The sequence below is a fragment of the Lissotriton vulgaris genome, chromosome 8, assembly GCF_964263255.1.
Source record: "Lissotriton vulgaris chromosome 8, aLisVul1.2, whole genome shotgun sequence".
Taxonomy (NCBI): Eukaryota; Metazoa; Chordata; class Amphibia; order Caudata; family Salamandridae; genus Lissotriton; species Lissotriton vulgaris.
This window is the reverse complement of record NC_141696.1, coordinates 155,753,155-155,770,454: the sequence shown is the minus strand read 5'-3', so window position 1 is coordinate 155,770,454 and position 17,300 is coordinate 155,753,155. Positions and strand designations below refer to the sequence as shown.

General features: G+C 43.5%; 17 non-coding genes across 17 annotated transcripts; all 17 read left to right on the top strand.

The window, feature by feature from the left end:
• The first annotated feature begins 356 nt into the window (after positions 1 to 356).
• On the top strand, positions 357 to 439 carry TRNAL-AAG (transfer RNA leucine (anticodon AAG)). The gene has a single exon. It is a non-coding gene; the product is annotated as a tRNA-Leu (tRNA).
• Positions 440 to 1,463: 1,024 nt separating this feature from the next.
• TRNAL-UAG (transfer RNA leucine (anticodon UAG)) lies at positions 1,464 to 1,546 on the top strand. Its single transcript has one exon. It is a non-coding gene; the product is annotated as a tRNA-Leu (tRNA).
• A 632-nt stretch (positions 1,547 to 2,178) lies between these two features.
• TRNAL-CAG (transfer RNA leucine (anticodon CAG)) lies at positions 2,179 to 2,261 on the top strand. Its single transcript has one exon. It is a non-coding gene; the product is annotated as a tRNA-Leu (tRNA).
• A 191-nt stretch (positions 2,262 to 2,452) lies between these two features.
• TRNAL-AAG (transfer RNA leucine (anticodon AAG)) lies at positions 2,453 to 2,535 on the top strand. Its single transcript has one exon. It is a non-coding gene; the product is annotated as a tRNA-Leu (tRNA).
• Positions 2,536 to 4,274: 1,739 nt separating this feature from the next.
• On the top strand, positions 4,275 to 4,357 carry TRNAL-CAG (transfer RNA leucine (anticodon CAG)). The gene has a single exon. It is a non-coding gene; the product is annotated as a tRNA-Leu (tRNA).
• A 192-nt stretch (positions 4,358 to 4,549) lies between these two features.
• On the top strand, positions 4,550 to 4,632 carry TRNAL-AAG (transfer RNA leucine (anticodon AAG)). Its single transcript has one exon. It is a non-coding gene; the product is annotated as a tRNA-Leu (tRNA).
• Positions 4,633 to 6,371: 1,739 nt separating this feature from the next.
• TRNAL-CAG (transfer RNA leucine (anticodon CAG)) lies at positions 6,372 to 6,454 on the top strand. The gene has a single exon. It is a non-coding gene; the product is annotated as a tRNA-Leu (tRNA).
• Positions 6,455 to 6,645: 191 nt separating this feature from the next.
• TRNAL-AAG (transfer RNA leucine (anticodon AAG)) lies at positions 6,646 to 6,728 on the top strand. Its single transcript has one exon. It is a non-coding gene; the product is annotated as a tRNA-Leu (tRNA).
• A 2,013-nt stretch (positions 6,729 to 8,741) lies between these two features.
• TRNAL-AAG (transfer RNA leucine (anticodon AAG)) lies at positions 8,742 to 8,824 on the top strand. Its single transcript has one exon. It is a non-coding gene; the product is annotated as a tRNA-Leu (tRNA).
• Positions 8,825 to 10,563: 1,739 nt separating this feature from the next.
• TRNAL-CAG (transfer RNA leucine (anticodon CAG)) lies at positions 10,564 to 10,646 on the top strand. The gene has a single exon. It is a non-coding gene; the product is annotated as a tRNA-Leu (tRNA).
• Positions 10,647 to 10,837: 191 nt separating this feature from the next.
• Positions 10,838 to 10,920, top strand: TRNAL-AAG (transfer RNA leucine (anticodon AAG)). The gene has a single exon. It is a non-coding gene; the product is annotated as a tRNA-Leu (tRNA).
• A 1,024-nt stretch (positions 10,921 to 11,944) lies between these two features.
• Positions 11,945 to 12,027, top strand: TRNAL-UAG (transfer RNA leucine (anticodon UAG)). The gene has a single exon. It is a non-coding gene; the product is annotated as a tRNA-Leu (tRNA).
• A 906-nt stretch (positions 12,028 to 12,933) lies between these two features.
• Positions 12,934 to 13,016, top strand: TRNAL-AAG (transfer RNA leucine (anticodon AAG)). The gene has a single exon. It is a non-coding gene; the product is annotated as a tRNA-Leu (tRNA).
• A 1,739-nt stretch (positions 13,017 to 14,755) lies between these two features.
• On the top strand, positions 14,756 to 14,838 carry TRNAL-CAG (transfer RNA leucine (anticodon CAG)). Its single transcript has one exon. It is a non-coding gene; the product is annotated as a tRNA-Leu (tRNA).
• A 191-nt stretch (positions 14,839 to 15,029) lies between these two features.
• TRNAL-AAG (transfer RNA leucine (anticodon AAG)) lies at positions 15,030 to 15,112 on the top strand. Its single transcript has one exon. It is a non-coding gene; the product is annotated as a tRNA-Leu (tRNA).
• Positions 15,113 to 16,851: 1,739 nt separating this feature from the next.
• TRNAL-CAG (transfer RNA leucine (anticodon CAG)) lies at positions 16,852 to 16,934 on the top strand. Its single transcript has one exon. It is a non-coding gene; the product is annotated as a tRNA-Leu (tRNA).
• Positions 16,935 to 17,125: 191 nt separating this feature from the next.
• Positions 17,126 to 17,208, top strand: TRNAL-AAG (transfer RNA leucine (anticodon AAG)). Its single transcript has one exon. It is a non-coding gene; the product is annotated as a tRNA-Leu (tRNA).
• The last annotated feature ends 92 nt before the right edge of the window (positions 17,209 to 17,300 follow it).

The following is a 17,300-nucleotide window of genomic DNA, read 5'->3' as shown; positions in this document are numbered from 1 at the left end:
TAGGATAAATAAATTGAGGGCATGCCTTTTCGGTACCCCACTTGCATGGCTGCCTGGCCTGTGGAAGGTTCCACAAATGCAAGTCAGGATGGCCGAGTGGTCTAATGCGCTGCGTTCAGGTCGCAGTCTCTTCTGGAGGCATGGGTTCAAATCCCACTTCTGACAAATGTGTGTTTACTCTACTTTTTTCTTGGGAGAGAAAAAATCAGATCATTTCCCTCACATGGGCTTATATGGATGTCTACTTGGAAAAGTGCAGTGAGTTTTTTTCTTGCTCTAGCCACTCATGACCTAAGTTGTGTGCTTTTTTTGGTTCACAATATCTTTCCCTCTCTGTAGATGATCAAGCAAATGTGGTCAGGATGGCTGAGTGGTCTAAGGCGCTGCGTTAAGGCTGCAGTCTCTCCTGGAGGCGTGGGTTCGAATCCCACTTCTGACAAAACTGTAAGTCCATTTTGTCTCTGAGTTCTTTTAGAATCTCAGCTAAAAATTGGCAGTGCATATAATATCTGAATAAGTAACAAACTTCAGTTTCAACTGCAAATTAATTTGCCCAATTCTGTCTTCAAGCTCGTATAATATTCTTCTAGCACTCGTGGTGTTTTATGTGTTTTTTGGGGGGTGCTTAAAAAGTCCCTTTTATTAATGAAATGGGTTACATTCAGTCTTGTGATATTTTTGGTTTCCAATAAGTAGATTGTTAATTTTATGTAACCTCATTTTCTAATGCTCCATTCAAGAGATGTTTCCACTATGAAATGCAGAGCAAGGGGAAAGAGCACAAGTGATAGAGCGAGTGAGTGAGAAGGGGTGTTGAGGAAGGAGAGAATGAAACAAAGACAGAGTGAGTGAACGGCAGGTTGGCCTAGAAGAGGAGACTAGAAGTGAAGGCGACATACTTTTCCCTGCCTTTGACCTCCCACCCATCCCAAACCGACCACAAACGTACCATCTATGCAACGTTGGTATGCAGAAATTCACACCTCAGCCAGTGAGGGTAAGTCCCAGGCCAGGGGCTAGAGAGCAAAAGACTGCATGTGCTCAGACGTTCCCTGCTAGGGACAGTTGATCTGAAACAAGGTCTGCTCTCTTGTATCCAGCAAGGATCTAGAAATCCTGCATGAATCTGCAAGGCACAATGACAGCATACATTTGCATAATATGCCCCACCTTCTGCCTTCCTACTTCCTGTGCAGTAGTTGTTTGTGTAGAGAGAGAGGTCGCAGGCAAGGTAATTTTGTGAGTAGGATACAGGACCCTAAATAGCTAGTGAGAGGTATGAGGTATTCTAAAAGCATAAAAATTGTACACCTGTGAAATGAAATGCTTTCACATGTGATCTTCTGTGTTTATTGTCCTGTGCATAAAGTTGCACCTTGTGTTTGAAGGTTTAAATTATTTCAGGCTTGCATGGAGGCAGAAATTTCTGAGTGACTTTTATACATTTCTTAAGACTCTGCACTGTCAGGATGGCCGAGTGGTCTAAGGCGCTGTGTTTAGGCCGCAGTCTCCTCTGGAGGCGTGGGTTCGAATTCCACTTCTGACATGACTTTTGGAGATGTAATCTCCTTTTTCAGGTTAACATCTGATGGAAGTTGCATCTGTTGGTCTTCACCTGGGATGTGATTCCGTCCTCATCTAGTCAAGAGAGCTGGGGTTTCTCATATATTTCGGTTGTATAAAGTCTTGCTGACAAAGTGCAGTCCTTACTATATGAGCATAGGACCCATGTAAGAGCTCATCTGGAAGAGTCATGCTCTTGTATGCCCTGGCCAGACAGGCCATGCAAATATGGAAGAATGCCTAGCATCTGGTAGACAGTTGGACTCCAGCACATTTACGGCAATTTCCTCAGGGCTGTGATCAGGGGCTGCTTAGATTTGCGTATTCCACCCTATGTTGTGACATTGAAATTCCTTGTTGAATTTGCTTTAGCTAGCCAAGAGGTGGCTGTTGACTCAATTTCAAAGCAGCTTTGGGCCTTTCAAGTGGCTGGTTAATAGCACTTTCTCTTTGTACGCCTTAAAGGTCTAAAGAGTTCTTCATAGGTACTGCTCTCTATGGATTGTTCAAAGATCTGTTGGAAGTACTTATAATAGGATAAATAAATTGAGGGCATGCCTTTTCGGTACCCCACTTGCATGGCTGTCTGGCCTGTGGAAGGTTCCACAAATGCAAGTCAGGATGGCCGAGTGGTCTAAGGCGCTGCGTTCAGGTCGCAGTCTCTTCTGGAGGCGTGGGTTCAAATCCCACTTCTGACAATTGTGTGTTTACTCTACTTTTTTCTTGGAAGAGAAAAAATCAGATAATTTCCCTCACATGGGCTTATATGGTTGTCTACTTGGAAAAGTGCAGTGATTTTTTTTCTTGCTCTAGCCACTCATGACCTAAGTTGTGTGCTTTTTTTGGTTCACAATATCTTTCCCTCTCTGTAGATGATCAAGCAAATGTGGTCAGGATGGCCGAGTGGTCTAAGGCGCTGCGTTAAGGCCGCAGTCTCTCCTGGAGGCGTGGGTTCGAATCCCACTTCTGACAAAACTTTAAGTCCATTTTGTCTCTGAGTTCTTTTAGAATCTCAGCTAAAAATTGGCAGTGCATATAAGATCTGAATAAGTAACAAACTTCAGTTTCAACTGCAAATTAATTTGCCCAATTCTGTCTTCAAGCTCGTATAATATTCTTCTAGCACTCGTGGTGTTTTATGTGTTTTTTGGGGGGTGCTTAAAAAGTCCCTTTTATTAATGAAATGGGTTACATTCAGTCTTGTGATATTTTTGGTTTCCAATAAGTAGATTGTTAATTGTATGTAACCTCATTTTCTAATGCTCCATTCAAGAGATGTTTCCACTATGAAATGCAGAGCAAGGGGAAAGAGCACAAGTGATAGAGCGAGTGAGTGAGAAGGGGTGTTGAGGAAGGAGAGAATGAAACAAAGACAGAGTGAGTGAACGGCAGGTAGGCCTAGAAGAGGAGACTAGAAGTGAAGGCGACATACTTTTCCCTGCTTTTGACCTCCCACCCATCCCAAACCGACCACAAACGTAACATCTATGCAACGTTGGTATGCAGAAATTCACGCCTCAGCCAGTGAGGGTAAGTCCCAGGCCAGGGGCTAGAGAGCAAAAGACTGCATGTGCTCAGACGTTCCCTGCTAGGGACAGTTGATCTGAAACAAGGTCTGCTCTCTTGTATCCAGCAAGGATCTAGAAATCCTGCATGAATCTGCAAGGCACAATGACAGCATACATTTGCATAATATGCCCCACCTTCTGCCTTCCTACTTCCTGTGCAGTAGTTGTTTGTGTAGAGAGAGAGGTCGCAGGCAAGGTAATTTTGTGAGTAGGATACAGGACCCTAAATAGCTGGTGAGAGGTATGAGGTATTATAAAAGCATAAAAATTGTACACCTGTGAAATGAAATGCTTTCACATGTGATCTTCTGTGTTTATTGTCCTGTGCATAAAGTTGCACCTTGTGTTTGAAGGTTTAAATTATTTCAGGCTTGCATGGAGGCAGAAATTTCTGAGTGACTTTTATACATTTCTTAAGACTCTGCACTGTCAGGATGGCCGAGTGGTCTAAGGCGCTGTGTTTAGTCTGCAGTCTCCTCTGGAGGCGTGGGTTCGAATCCCACTTCTGACATGACTTTTGGAGATGTAATCTCCTTTTTCAGGTTAACATCTGATGGAAGCTGCATCTGTTGGTCTTCACCTGGGATGTGATTCCGTCCTCATCTAGTCAAGAGAGCTGGGGTTTCTCATATATTTCGGTTGTATAAAGTCTTGCTGACAAAGTGCAGTCCTTACTATATGAGCATAGGACCCATGTAAGAGCTCATCTGGAAGAGTCATGCTCTTGTATGCCCTGGCCAGACAGGCCATGCAAATATGGAAGAATGCCTAGCATCTGGTAGACAGTTGGACTCCAGCACACTTACGGCAATTTCCTCAGGGCTGTGATCAGGGGCTGCTTAGATTTGCGTATTCCACCCTATGTTGTGACATTGAAATTCCTTGTTGAATTTGCTTTAGCTAGCCAAGAGGTGGCTGTTGACTCAATTTCAAAGCAGCTTTGGGCCTTTCAAGTGGCTGGTTAATAGCACTTTCTCTTTGTACGCCTTAAAGGTCTAAAGAGTTCTTCATAGGTACTGCTCTCTATGGATTGTTCAAAGATCTGTTGGAAGTACTTATAATAGGATAAATAAATTGAGGGCATGCCTTTTCGGTACCCCACTTGCATGGCTGTCTGGCCTGTGGAAGGTTCCATAAATGCAAGTCAGGATGGCCGAGTGGTCTAAGGCGCTGCGTTCAGGTCGCAGTCTCTTCTGGAGGCGTGGGTTCAAATCCCACTTCTGACAATTGTGTGTTTACTCTACTTTTTTCTTGAGAGAGAAAAAAATCTGATCATTTCCCTCACATGGGCTTATATGGTTGTCTACTTGGAAAAGTGCAGTGAGTTTTTTTCTTGCTGTAGCCACTCATGACCTAAGATGTGTGCTTTTTTTGGTTCACAATATCTTTCCCTCTCTGTAGATGATCAAGCAAATGTGGTCAGGATGGCCGAGTGGTCTAAGGCGCTGCGTTAAGGCCGCAGTCTCTCCTGGAGGCGTGGGTTCGAATCCCACTTCTGACAAAACTTTAAGTCCATTTTGTCTCTGAGTTCTTTTAGAATCTCAGCTAAAAATTGGCAGTGCATATAATATCTGAATAAGTAACAAACTTCAGTTTCAACTGCAAATTAATTTGCCCAATTCTGTCTTCAAGCTCGTATAATATTCTTCTAGCACTCGTGGTGTTTTATGTGTTTTTTGGGGGGTGCTTAAAAAGTCCCTTTTATTAATGAAATGGGTTACATTCAGTCTTGTGATATTTTTGGTTTCCAATAAGTAGATTGTTAATTTTATGTAACCTCATTTTCTAATGCTCCATTCAAGAGATGTTTCCACTATGAAATGCAGAGCAAGGGGAAAGAGCACAAGTGATAGAGCGAGTGAGTGAGAAGGGGTGTTGAGGAAGGAGAGAATGAAACAAAGACAGAGTGAGTGAACAGCAGGTAGGCCTAGAAGAGGAGACTAGAAGTGAAGGCGACATAGTTTTCCCTGCTTTTGACCTCCCACCCATCCCAAACTGACCACAAACGTACCATCTATGCAACGTTGGTATGCAGAAATTCACGTCTCAGCCAGTGAGGGTAAGTCCCAGGCCAGGGGCTAGAGAGCAAAAGACTGCATGTGCTCAGACGTTCCCTGCTAGGGACAGTTGATCTGAAACAAGGTCTGCTCTCTTGTATCAAGCAAGGATCTAGAAATCCTGCATGAATCTGCAAGGCACAATGACAGCATACATTTGCATAATATGCCCCACCTTCTGCCTTCCTACTTCCTGTGCAGTAGTTGTTTGTGTAGAGAGAGAGGTCGCAGGCAAGGTAATTTTGTGAGTAGGATACAGGACCCTAAATAGCTGGTGAGAGGTATGAGGTTTTCTAAAAGCATAAAAATTGTACACCTGTGAAATGAAATGCTTTCACATGTGATCTTCTGTGTTTATTGTCCTGTGCATAAAGTTGCACCTTGTGTTTGAAGGTTTAAATTATTTCAGGCTTGCATGGAGGCAGAAATTTCTGAGTGACTTTTATACATTTCTTAAGACTCTGCGCTGTCAGGATGGCCGAGTGGTCTAAGGCGCTGTGTTTAGGCCGCAGTCTCCTCTGGAGGTGTGGGTTCGAATCCCACTACTGACATGACTTTTGGAGATGTAATCTCCTTTTTCAGGTTAACATCTGATGGAAGTTGCATCTGTTGGACTTCACCTAGGATGTGATTCCGTCCTCATCTAGTCAAGAGAGCTGGGGTTTCTCATATATTTCGGTTGTATAAAGTCTTGCTGACAAAGTGCAGTCCTTACTATATGAGCATAGGACCCATGTAAGAGCTCATCTGGAAGAGTCATGCTCTTGTATGCCCTGGCCAGACAGGCCATGCAAATAGGGAAGAATGCCTAGCATCTGGTAGACAGTTGGACTCCAGCACACTTACGGCAATTTCCTCAGGGCTGTGATCAGGGGCTGCTTAGATTTGCGTATTCCACCCTATGTTGTGACATTGAAATTCCTTGTTGAATTTGCTTTAGCTAGCCAAGAGGTGGCTGTTGACTCAATTTCAAAGCAGCTTTGGGCCTTTCAAGTGGCTGGTTAATAGCACTTTCTCTTTGTTTGCCTTAAAGGTCTAAAGAGTTCTTCATAGGTACTGCTCTCTATGGATTGTTCAAAGATCTGTTGGAAGTACTTATAATAGGATAAATAAATTGAGGGCATGCCTTTTCGGTACCCCACTTGCATGGCTGTCTGGCCTGTGGAAGGTTCCACAAATGCAAGTCAGGATGGCCGAGTGGTCTAAGGCGCTGCGTTCAGGTCGCAGTCTTTTCTGGAGGCGTGGGTTCAAATCCCACTTCTGACAATTGTGTGTTTACTCTACTTTTTTCTTGAGAGAGAAAAAATCTGATCATTTCCCTCACATGGGCTTATATGGTTGTCTACTTGGAAAAGTGCAGTGAGTTTATTTCTTGCTCTAGCCACTCATGACCTAAGATGTGTGCTTTTTTTGGTTCACAATATCTTTCCCTCTCTGTAGATGATCAAGTAAATGTGGTCAGGATGGCCGAGTGGTCTAAGGCGATGCGTTAAGGCCGCAGTCTCTCCTGGAGGCGTGGGTTCGAATCCCACTTCTGACAAAACTTTAAGTCCATTTTGTCTCTGAGTTCTTTTAGAATCTCAGCTAAAAATTGGCAGTGCATATAATATCTGAATAAGTAACAAACTTCAGTTTCAACTGCAAATTAATTTGCCCAATTCTGTCTTCAAGCTCGTATAATATTCTTCTAGCACTCGTGGTGTTTTATGTGTTTTTTGGGGGGTGCTTAAAAAGTCCCTTTTATTAATGAAATGGGTTACATTCAGTCTTGTGATATTTTTGGTTTCCAATAAGTAGATTGTTAATTTTATGTAACCTCATTTTCTAATGCTCCATTCAAGAGATGTTTCCACTATGAAATGCAGAGCAAGGGGAAAGAGCACAAGTGATAGAGCGAGTGAGTGAGAAGGGGTGTTGAGGAAGGAGAGAATGAAACAAAGACAGAGTGAGTGAACAGCAGGTAGGCCTAGAAGAGGAGACTAGAAGTGAAGGCGACATAGTTTTCCCTGCTTTTGACCTCCCACCCATCCCAAACTGACCACAAACGTACCATCTATGCAACGTTGGTATGCAGAAATTCACGTCTCAGCCAGTGAGGGTAAGTCCCAGGCCAGGGGCTAGAGAGCAAAAGACTGCATGTGCTCAGACGTTCCCTGCTAGGGACAGTTGATCTGAAACAAGGTCTGCTCTCTTGTATCCAGCAAGGATCTAGAAATCCTGCATGAATCTGCAAGGCACAATGACAGCATACATTTGCATAATATGCCCCACCTTCTGCCTTCCTACTTCCTGTGCAGTAGTTGTTTGTGTAGAGAGAGAGGTCGCAGGCAAGGTAATTTTGTGAGTAGGATACAGGACCCTAAATAGCTGGTGAGAGGTATGAGGTTTTCTAAAAGCATAAAAATTGTACACCTGTGAAATGAAATGCTTTCACATGTGATCTTCTGTGTTTATTGTCCTGTGCATAAAGTTGCACCTTGTGTTTGAAGGTTTAAATTATTTCAGGCTTGCATGGAGGCAGAAATTTCTGAGTGACTTTTATACATTTCTTAAGACTCTGCGCTGTCAGGATGGCCGAGTGGTCTAAGGCGCTGTGTTTAGGCTGCAGTCTCCTCTGGAGGTGTGGGTTCGAATCCCACTACTGACATGACTTTTGGAGATGTAATCTCCTTTTTCAGGTTAACATCTGATGGAAGTTGCATCTGTTGGACTTCACCTAGGATGTGATTCCGTCCTCATCTAGTCAAGAGAGCTGGGGTTTCTCATATATTTCGGTTGTATAAAGTCTTGCTGACAAAGTGCAGTCCTTACTATATGAGCATAGGACCCATGTAAGAGCTCATCTGGAAGAGTCATGCTCTTGTATGCCCTGGCCAGACAGGCCATGCAAATAGGGAAAAATGCCTAGCATCTGGTAGACAGTTGGACTCCAGCACACTTACGGCAATTTCCTCAGGGCTGTGATCAGGGGCTGCTTAGATTTGCGTATCCCACCCTATGTTGTGACATTGAAATTCCTTGTTGAATTTGCTTTAGCTAGCCAAGAGGTGGCTGTTGACTCAATTTCAAAGCAGCTTTGGGCCTTTCAAGTGGCTGGTTAATAGCACTTTCTCTTTGTTTGCCTTAAAGGTCTAAAGAGTTCTTCATAGGTACTGCTCTCTATGGATTGTTCAAAGATCTGTTGGAAGTACTTATAATAGGATAAATAAATTGAGGGCATGCCTTTTCGGTACCCCACTTGCATGGCTGTCTGGCCTGTGGAAGGTTCCACAAATGCAAGTCAGGATGGCCGAGTGGTCTAAGGCGCAGCGTTCAGGTCGCAGTCTTTTCTGGAGGCGTGGGTTCAAATCCCACTTCTGACAATTGTGTGTTTACTCTACTTTTTTCTTGAGAGAGAAAAAATCTGATCATTTCCCTCACATGGGCTTATATGGTTGTCTACTTGGAAAAGTGCAGTGAGTTTTTTTCTTGCTCTAGCCACTCATGACCTAAGATGTGTGCTTTTTTTGGTTCACAATATCTTTCCCTCTCTGTAGATGATCAAGTAAATGTGGTCAGGATGGCCGAGTGGTCTAAGGCGATGCGTTAAGGCCGCAGTCTCTCCTGGAGGCGTGGGTTCGAATCCCACTTCTGACAAAACTTTAAGTCCATTTTGTCTCTGAGTTCTTTTAGAATCTCAGCTAAAAATTGGCAGTGCATATAATATCTGAATAAGTAACAAACTTCAGTTTCAACTGCAAATTAATTTGCCCAATTCTGTCTTCAAGCTCGTATAATATTCTTCTAGCACTCGTCGTGTTTTATGTGTTTTTTGGGGGGTGCTTAAAAAGTCCCTTTTATTAATGAAATGGGTTACATTCAGTCTTGTGATATTTTTGGTTTCCAATAAGTAGATTGTTAATTTTATGTAACCTCATTTTCTAATGCTCCATTCAAGAGATGTTTCCACTATGAAATGCAGAGCAAGGGGAAAGAGCACAAGTGATAGAGCGAGTGAGTGAGAAGGGGTGTTGAGGAAGGAGAGAATGAAACAAAGACAGAGTGAGTGAACGGCAGGTAGGCCTAGAAGAGGAGACTAGAAGTGAAGGCGACATACTTTTCCATGCTTTTGACCTCCCACCCATCCCAAACCGACCACAAACGTACCATCTATGCAACGTTGGTATGCAGAAATTCACGCCTCAGCCAGTGAGGGTAAGTCCCAGGCCAGGGGCTAGAGAGCAAAAGACTGCATGTGCTCAGACGTTCCCTGCTAGGGACAGTTGATCTGAAACAAGGTCTGCTCTCTTGTATCCAGCAAGGATCTAGAAATCCTGCATGAATCTGCAAGGCACAATGACAGCATACATTTGCATAATATGCCCCACATTCTGCCTTCCTACTTCCTGTGCAGTAGTTGTTTGTGTAGAGAGAGAGGTCGCAGGCAAGGTAATTTTGTGAGTAGGATACAGGACCCTAAATAGCTGGTGAGAGGTATGAGGTATTTTAAAAGCATAAAAATTGTACACCTGTGAAATGAAATGCTTTCACATGTGATCTTCTGTGTTTATTGTCCTGTGCATAAAGTTGCACCTTGTGTTTGAAGGTTTAAATTATTTCAGGCTTGCATGGAGGCAGAAATTTCTGAGTGACTTTTATACATTTCTTAAGACTCTGCACTGTCAGGATGGCCGAGTGGTCTAAGGCGCTGTGTTTAGGCTGCGGTCTCCTCTGGAGGCGTGGGTTCGAATCCCACTTCTGACATGACTTTTGGAGATGTAATCTCCTTTTTCAGGTTAACATCTGATGGAAGTTGCATCTGTTGGTCTTCACCTGGGATGTGATTCCGTCCTCATCTAGTCAAGAGAGCTGGGGTTTCTCATATATTTCGGTTGTATAAAGTCTTGCTGACAAAGTGCAGTCCTTACTATATGAGCATAGGACCCATGTAAGAGCTCATCTGGAAGAGTCATGCTCTTGTATGCCCTGGCCAGACAGGCCATGCAAATATGGAAGAATGCCTAGCATCTGGTAGACAGTTGGACTCCAGCACACTTACGGCAATTTCCTCAGGGCTGTGATCAGGGGCTGCTTAGATTTGCGTATTCCACCCTATGTTGTGACATTGAAATTCCTTGTTGAATTTGCTTTAGCTAGCCAAGAGGTGGCTGTTGACTCAATTTCAAAGCAGCTTTGGGCCTTTCAAGTGGCTGGTTAATAGCACTTTCTCTTTGTACGCCTTAAAGGTCTAAAGAGTTCTTCATAGGTACTGCTCTCTATGGATTGTTCAAAGATCTGTTGGAAGTACTTATAATAGGATAAATAAATTGAGGGCATGCCTTTTCGGTACCCCACTTGCATGGCTGTCTGGCCTGTGGAAGGTTCCACGAATGCAAGTCAGGATGGCCGAGTGGTCTAAGGCGCTGCGTTCAGGTCGCAGTCTCTTCTGGAGGCGTGGGTTCAAATCCCACTTCTGACAATTGTGTGTTTACTCTACTTTTTTCTTGGGAGAGAAAAAATCAGATCATTTCCCTCACATGGGCTTATATGGTTGTCTACTTGGAAAAGTGCAGTGAGTTTTTTTCTTGCTCTAGCCACTCATGACCTAAGTTGTGTGCTTTTTTTGGTTCACAATATCTTTCCCTCTCTGTAGATGATCAAGCAAATGTGGTCAGGATGGCCGAGTGGTCTAAGGCGCTGCGTTAAGACCGCAGTCTCTCCTGGAGGCGTGGGTTCGAATCCCACTTCTGACAAAACTTTAAGTCCATTTTGTCTCTGAGTTCTTTTAGAATCTCAGCTAAAAATTGGCAGTGCATATAATATCTGAATAAGTAACAAACTTCAGTTTCAACTGCAAATTAATTTGCCCAATTCTGTCTTCAAGCTCGTATAATATTCTTCTAGCACTCGTGGTGTTTTATCTCTTTTTTGGGGGGTGCTTAAAAAGTCCCTTTTATTAATGAAATGGGTTACATTCAGTCTTGTGATATTTTTGGTTTCCAATAAGTAGATTGTTAATTTTATGTAACCTCATTTTCTAATGCTCCATTCAAGAGATGTTTCCACTATGAAATGCAGAGCAAGGGGAAAGAGCACAAGTGATAGAGCGAGTGAGTGAGAAGGGGTGTTGAGGAAGGAGAGAATGAAACAAAGACAGAGTGAGTGAACGGCAGGTAGGCCTAGAAGAGGAGACTAGAAGTGAAGGCGACATACTTTTCCATGCTTTTGACCTCCCACCCATCCCAAACCGACCACAAACGTACCATCTATGCAACGTTGGTATGCAGAAATTCACGCCTCAGCCAGTGAGGGTAAGTCCCAGGCCAGGGGCTAGAGAGCAAAAGACTGCATGTGCTCAGACGTTCCCTGCTAGGGACAGTTGATCTGAAACAAGGTCTGCTCTCTTGTATCCAGCAAGGATCTAGAAATCCTGCATGAATCTGCAAGGCACAATGACAGCATACATTTGCATAATATGCCCCACCTTCTGCCTTCCTACTTCCTGTGCAGTAGTTGTTTGTGTAGAGAGAGAGGTCGCAGGCAAGGTAATTTTGTGAGTAGGATACAGGACCCTAAATAGCTGGTGAGAGGTATGAGGTATTTTAAAAGCATAACAATTGTACACCTGTGAAATGAAATGCTTTCACATGTGATCTTCTGTGTTTATTGTCCTGTGCATAAAGTTGCACCTTGTGTTTGAAGGTTTAAATTATTTCAGGCTTGCATGGAGGCAGAAATTTCTGAGTGACTTTTATACATTTCTTAAGACTCTGCACTGTCAGGATGGCCGAGTGGTCTAAGGTGCTGTGTTTAGGACGCAGTCTCCTCTGGAGGCGTGGGTTCGAATCCCACTTCTGACATGACTTTTGGAGATGTAATCTCCTTTTTCAGGTTAACATCTGATGGAAGTTGCATCTGTTGGTCTTCACCTGGGATGTGATTCCGTCCTCATCTAGTCAAGAGAGCTGGGGTTTCTCATATATTTCGGTTGTATAAAGTCTTGCTGACAAAGTGCAGTCCTTACTATATGAGCATAGGACCCATGTAAGAGCTCATCTGGAAGAGTCATGCTCTTGTATGCCCTGGCCAGACAGGCCATGCAAATATGGAAGAATGCCTAGCATCTGGTAGACAGTTGGACTCCAGCACACTTACGGCAATTTCCTCAGGGCTGTGATCAGGGGCTGCTTAGATTTGCGTATTCCACCCTATGTTGTGACATTGAAATTCCTTGTTGAATTTGCTTTAGCTAGCCAAGAGGTGGCTGTTGACTCAATTTCAAAGCAGCTTTGGGCCTTTCAAGTGGCTGGTTAATAGCACTTTCTCTTTGTACGCCTTAAAGGTCTAAAGAGTTCTTCATAGGTACTGCTCTCTATGGATTGTTCAAAGATCTGTTGGAAGTACTTATAATAGGATAAATAAATTGAGGGCATGCCTTTTCGGTACCCCACTTGCATGGCTGTCTGGCCTGTGGAATGTTCCACAAATGCAAGTCAGGATGGCCGAGTGGTCTAATGCGCTGCGTTCAGGTCGCAGTCTCTTCTGGAGGCGTGGGTTCAAATCCCACTTCTGACAATTGTGTGTTTACTCTACTTTTTTCTTGGGAGAGAAAAAATCAGATCATTTCCCTCACATGGGCTTATATGGATGTCTACTTGGAAAAGTGCAGTGAGTTTTTTTCTTGCTCTAGCCACTCATGACCTAAGTTGTGTGCTTTTTTTGGTTCACAATATCTTTCCCTCTCTGTAGATGATCAAGCAAACGTGGTCAGGATGGCCGAGTGGTCTAAGGCGCTGCGTTAAGGCCGCAGTCTCTCCTGGAGGCGTGGGTTCGAATCCCACTTCTGACAAAACTTTAAGTCCATTTTGTCTCTGAGTTCTTTTAGAATCTCAGCTAAAAATTGGCAGTGCATATAATATCTGAATAAGTAACAAACTTCAGTTTCAACTGCAAATTAATATGCCCAATTCTGTCTTCAAGCTCGTATAATATTCTTCTAGCACTCGTGGTGTTTTATGTGTTTTTTGGGGGGTGCTTAAAAAGTCCCTTTTATTAATGAAATGGGTTACATTCAGTCTTGTGATATTTTTGGTTTCCAATAAGTAGATTGTTAATTTTATGTAACCTCATTTTCTAATGCTCCATTCAAGAGATGTTTCCACTATGAAATGCAGAGCAAGGGGAAAGAGCACAAGTGATAGAGCGAGTGAGTGAGAAGGGGTGTTGAGGAAGGAGAGAATGAAACAAAGACAGAGTGAGTGAACAGCAGGTAGGCCTAGAAGAGGAGACTAGAAGTGAAGGCGACATAGTTTTCCCTGCTTTTGACCTCCCACCCATCCCAAACTGACCACAAACGTACCATCTATGCAACGTTGGTATGCAGAAATTCACGTCTCAGCCAGTGAGGGTAAGTCCCAGGCCAGGGGCTAGAGAGCAAAAGACTGCATGTGCTCAGACGTTCCCTGCTAGGGACAGTTGATCTGAAACAAGGTCTGCTCTCTTGTATCAAGCAAGGATCTAGAAATCCTGCATGAATCTGCAAGGCACAATGACAGCATACATTTGCATAATATGCCCCACCTTCTGCCTTCCTACTTCCTGTGCAGTAGTTGTTTGTGTAGAGAGAGAGGTCGCAGGCAAGGTAATTTTGTGAGTAGGATACAGGACCCTAAATAGCTGGTGAGAGGTATGAGGTTTTCTAAAAGCATAAAAATTGTACACCTGTGAAATGAAATGCTTTCACATGTGATCTTCTGTGTTTATTGTCCTGTGCATAAAGTTGCACCTTGTGTTTGAAGGTTTAAATTATTTTAGGCTTGCATGGAGGCAGAAATTTCTGAGTGACTTTTATACATTTCTTAAGACTCTGCGCTGTCAGGATGGCCGAGTGGTCTAAGGCGCTGTGTTTAGGCCGCAGTCTCCTCTGGAGGTGTGGGTTCGAATCCCACTACTGACATGACTTTTGGAGATGTAATCTCCTTTTTCAGGTTAACATCTGATGGAAGTTGCATCTGTTGGACTTCACCTAGGATGTGATTCCGTCCTCATCTAGTCAAGAGAGCTGGGGTTTCTCATATATTTCGGTTGTATAAAGTCTTGCTGACAAAGTGCAGTCCTTACTATATGAGCATAGGACCCATGTAAGAGCTCATCTGGAAGAGTCATGCTCTTGTATGCCCTGGCCAGACAGGCCATGCAAATAGGGAAGAATGCCTAGCATCTGGTAGACAGTTGGACTCCAGCACACTTACGGCAATTTCCTCAGGGCTGTGATCAGGGGCTGCTTAGATTTGCGTATTCCACCCTATGTTGTGACTTTGAAATTCCTTGTTGAATTTGCTTTAGCTAGCCAAGAGGTGGCTGTTGACTCAATTTCAAAGCAGCTTTGGGCCTTTCAAGTGGCTGGTTAATAGCACTTTCTCTTTGTTTGCCTTAAAGGTCTAAAGAGTTCTTCATAGGTACTGCTCTCTATGGATTGTTCAAAGATCTGTTGGAAGTACTTATAATAGGATAAATAAATTGAGGGCATGCCTTTTCGGTACCCCACTTGCATGGCTGTCTGGCCTGTGGAAGGTTCCACAAATGCAAGTCAGGATGGCCGAGTGGTCTAAGGCGCTGCGTTCAGGTCGCAGTCTTTTCTGGAGGCGTGGGTTCAAATCCCACTTCTGACAATTGTGTGTTTACTCTACTTTTTTCTTGAGAGAGAAAAAATCTGATCATTTCCCTCACATGGGCTTATATGGTTGTCTACTTGGAAAAGTGCAGTGAGTTTTTTTCTTGCTCTAGCCACTCATGACCTAAGATGTGTGCTTTTTTTGGTTCACAATATCTTTCCCTCTCTGTAGATGATCAAGTAAATGTGGTCAGGATGGCCGAGTGGTCTAAGGCGATGCGTTAAGGCCGCAGTCTCTCCTGGAGGCGTGGGTTCGAATCCCACTTCTGACAAAACTTTAAGTCCATTTTGTCTCTGAGTTCTTTTAGAATCTCAGCTAAAAATTGGCAGTGCATATAATATCTGAATAAGTAACAAACTTCAGTTTCAACTGCAAATTAATTTGCCCAATTCTGTCTTCAAGCTCGTATAATATTCTTCTAGCACTCGTGGTGTTTTATGTGTTTTTTGGGGGGTGCTTAAAAAGTCCCTTTTATTAATGAAATGGGTTACATTCAGTCTTGTGATATTTTTGGTTTCCAATAAGTAGATTGTTAATTTTATGTAACCTCATTTTCTAATGCTCCATTCAAGAGATGTTTCCACTATGAAATGCAGAGCAAGGGGAAAGAGCACAAGTGATAGAGCGAGTGAGTGAGAAGGGGTGTTGAGGAAGGAGAGAATGAAACAAAGACAGAGTGAGTGAACAGCAGGTAGGCCTAGAAGAGGAGACTAGAAGTGAAGGCGACATAGTTTTCCCTGCTTTTGACCTCCCACCCATCCCAAACTGACCACAAACGTACCATCTATGCAACGTTGGTATGCAGAAATTCACGTCTCAGCCAGTGAGGGTAAGTCCCAGGCCAGGGGCTAGAGAGCAAAAGACTGCATGTGCTCAGACGTTCCCTGCTAGGGACAGTTGATCTGAAACAAGGTCTGCTCTCTTGTATCCAGCAAGGATCTAGAAATCCTGCATGAATCTGCAAGGCACAATGACAGCATACATTTGCATAATATGCCCCACCTTCTGCCTTCCTACTTCCTGTGCAGTAGTTGTTTGTGTAGAGAGAGAGGTCGCAGGCAAGGTAATTTTGTGAGTAGGATACAGGACCCTAAATAGCTGGTGAGAGGTATGAGGTTTTCTAAAAGCATAAAAATTGTACACCTGTGAAATGAAATGCTTTCACATGTGATCTTCTGTGTTTATTGTCCTGTGCATAAAGTTGCACCTTGTGTTTGAAGGTTTAAATTATTTCAGGCTTGCATGGAGGCAGAAATTTCTGAGTGACTTTTATACATTTCTTAAGACTCTGCGCTGTCAGGATGGCCGAGTGGTCTAAGGCGCTGTGTTTAGGCTGCAGTCTCCTCTGGAGGTGTGGGTTCGAATCCCACTACTGACATGACTTTTGGAGATGTAATCTCCTTTTTCAGGTTAACATCTGATGGAAGTTGCATCTGTTGGACTTCACCTAGGATGTGATTCCGTCCTCATCTAGTCAAGAGAGCTGGGGTTTCTCATATATTTCGGTTGTATAAAGTCTTGCTGACAAAGTGCAGTCCTTACTATATGAGCATAGGACCCATGTAAGAGCTCATCTGGAAGAGTCATGCTCTTGTATGCCCTGGCCAGACAGGCCATGCAAATAGGGAAGAATGCCTAGCATCTGGTAGACAGTTGGACTCCAGCACACTTACGGCAATTTCCTCAGGGCTGTGATCAGGGGCTGCTTAGATTTGCGTATTCCACCCTATGTTGTGACATTGAAATTCCTTGTTGAATTTGCTTTAGCTAGCCAAGAGGTGGCTGTTGACTCAATTTCAAAGCAGCTTTGGGCCTTTCAAGTGGCTGGTTAATAGCACTTTCTCTTTGTTTGCCTTAAAGGTCTAAAGAGTTCTTCATAGGTACTGCTCTCTATGGATTGTTCAAAGATCTGTTGGAAGTACTTATAATAGGATAAATAAATTGAGGGCATGCCTTTTCGGTACCCCACTTGCATGGCTGTCTGGCCTGTGGAAGGTTCCACAAATGCAAGTCAGGATGGCCGAGTGGTCTAAGGCGCTGCGTTCAGGTCGCAGTCTTTTCTGGAGGCGTGGGTTCAAATCCCACTTCTGACAATTGTGTGTTTACTCTACTTTTTTCTTGAGAGAGAAAAAATCTGATCATTTCCCTCACATGGGCTTATATGGTTGTCTACTTGGAAAAGTGCAGTGAGTTTTTTTCTTGCTCTAGCCACTCATGACCTAAGATGTGTGCTTTTTTTGGTTCACAATATCTTTCCCTCTCTGTAGATGATCAAGTAAATGTGGTCAGGATGGCCGAGTGGTCTAAGGCGATGCGTTAAGGCCGCAGTCTCTCCTGGAGGCGTGGGTTCGAATCCCACTTCTGACAAAACTTTAAGTCCATTTTGTCTCTGAGTTCTTTTAGAATCTCAGCTAAAAATTGGCAGTGCATATAATATCTGAATAAGTAACAAACTTCAG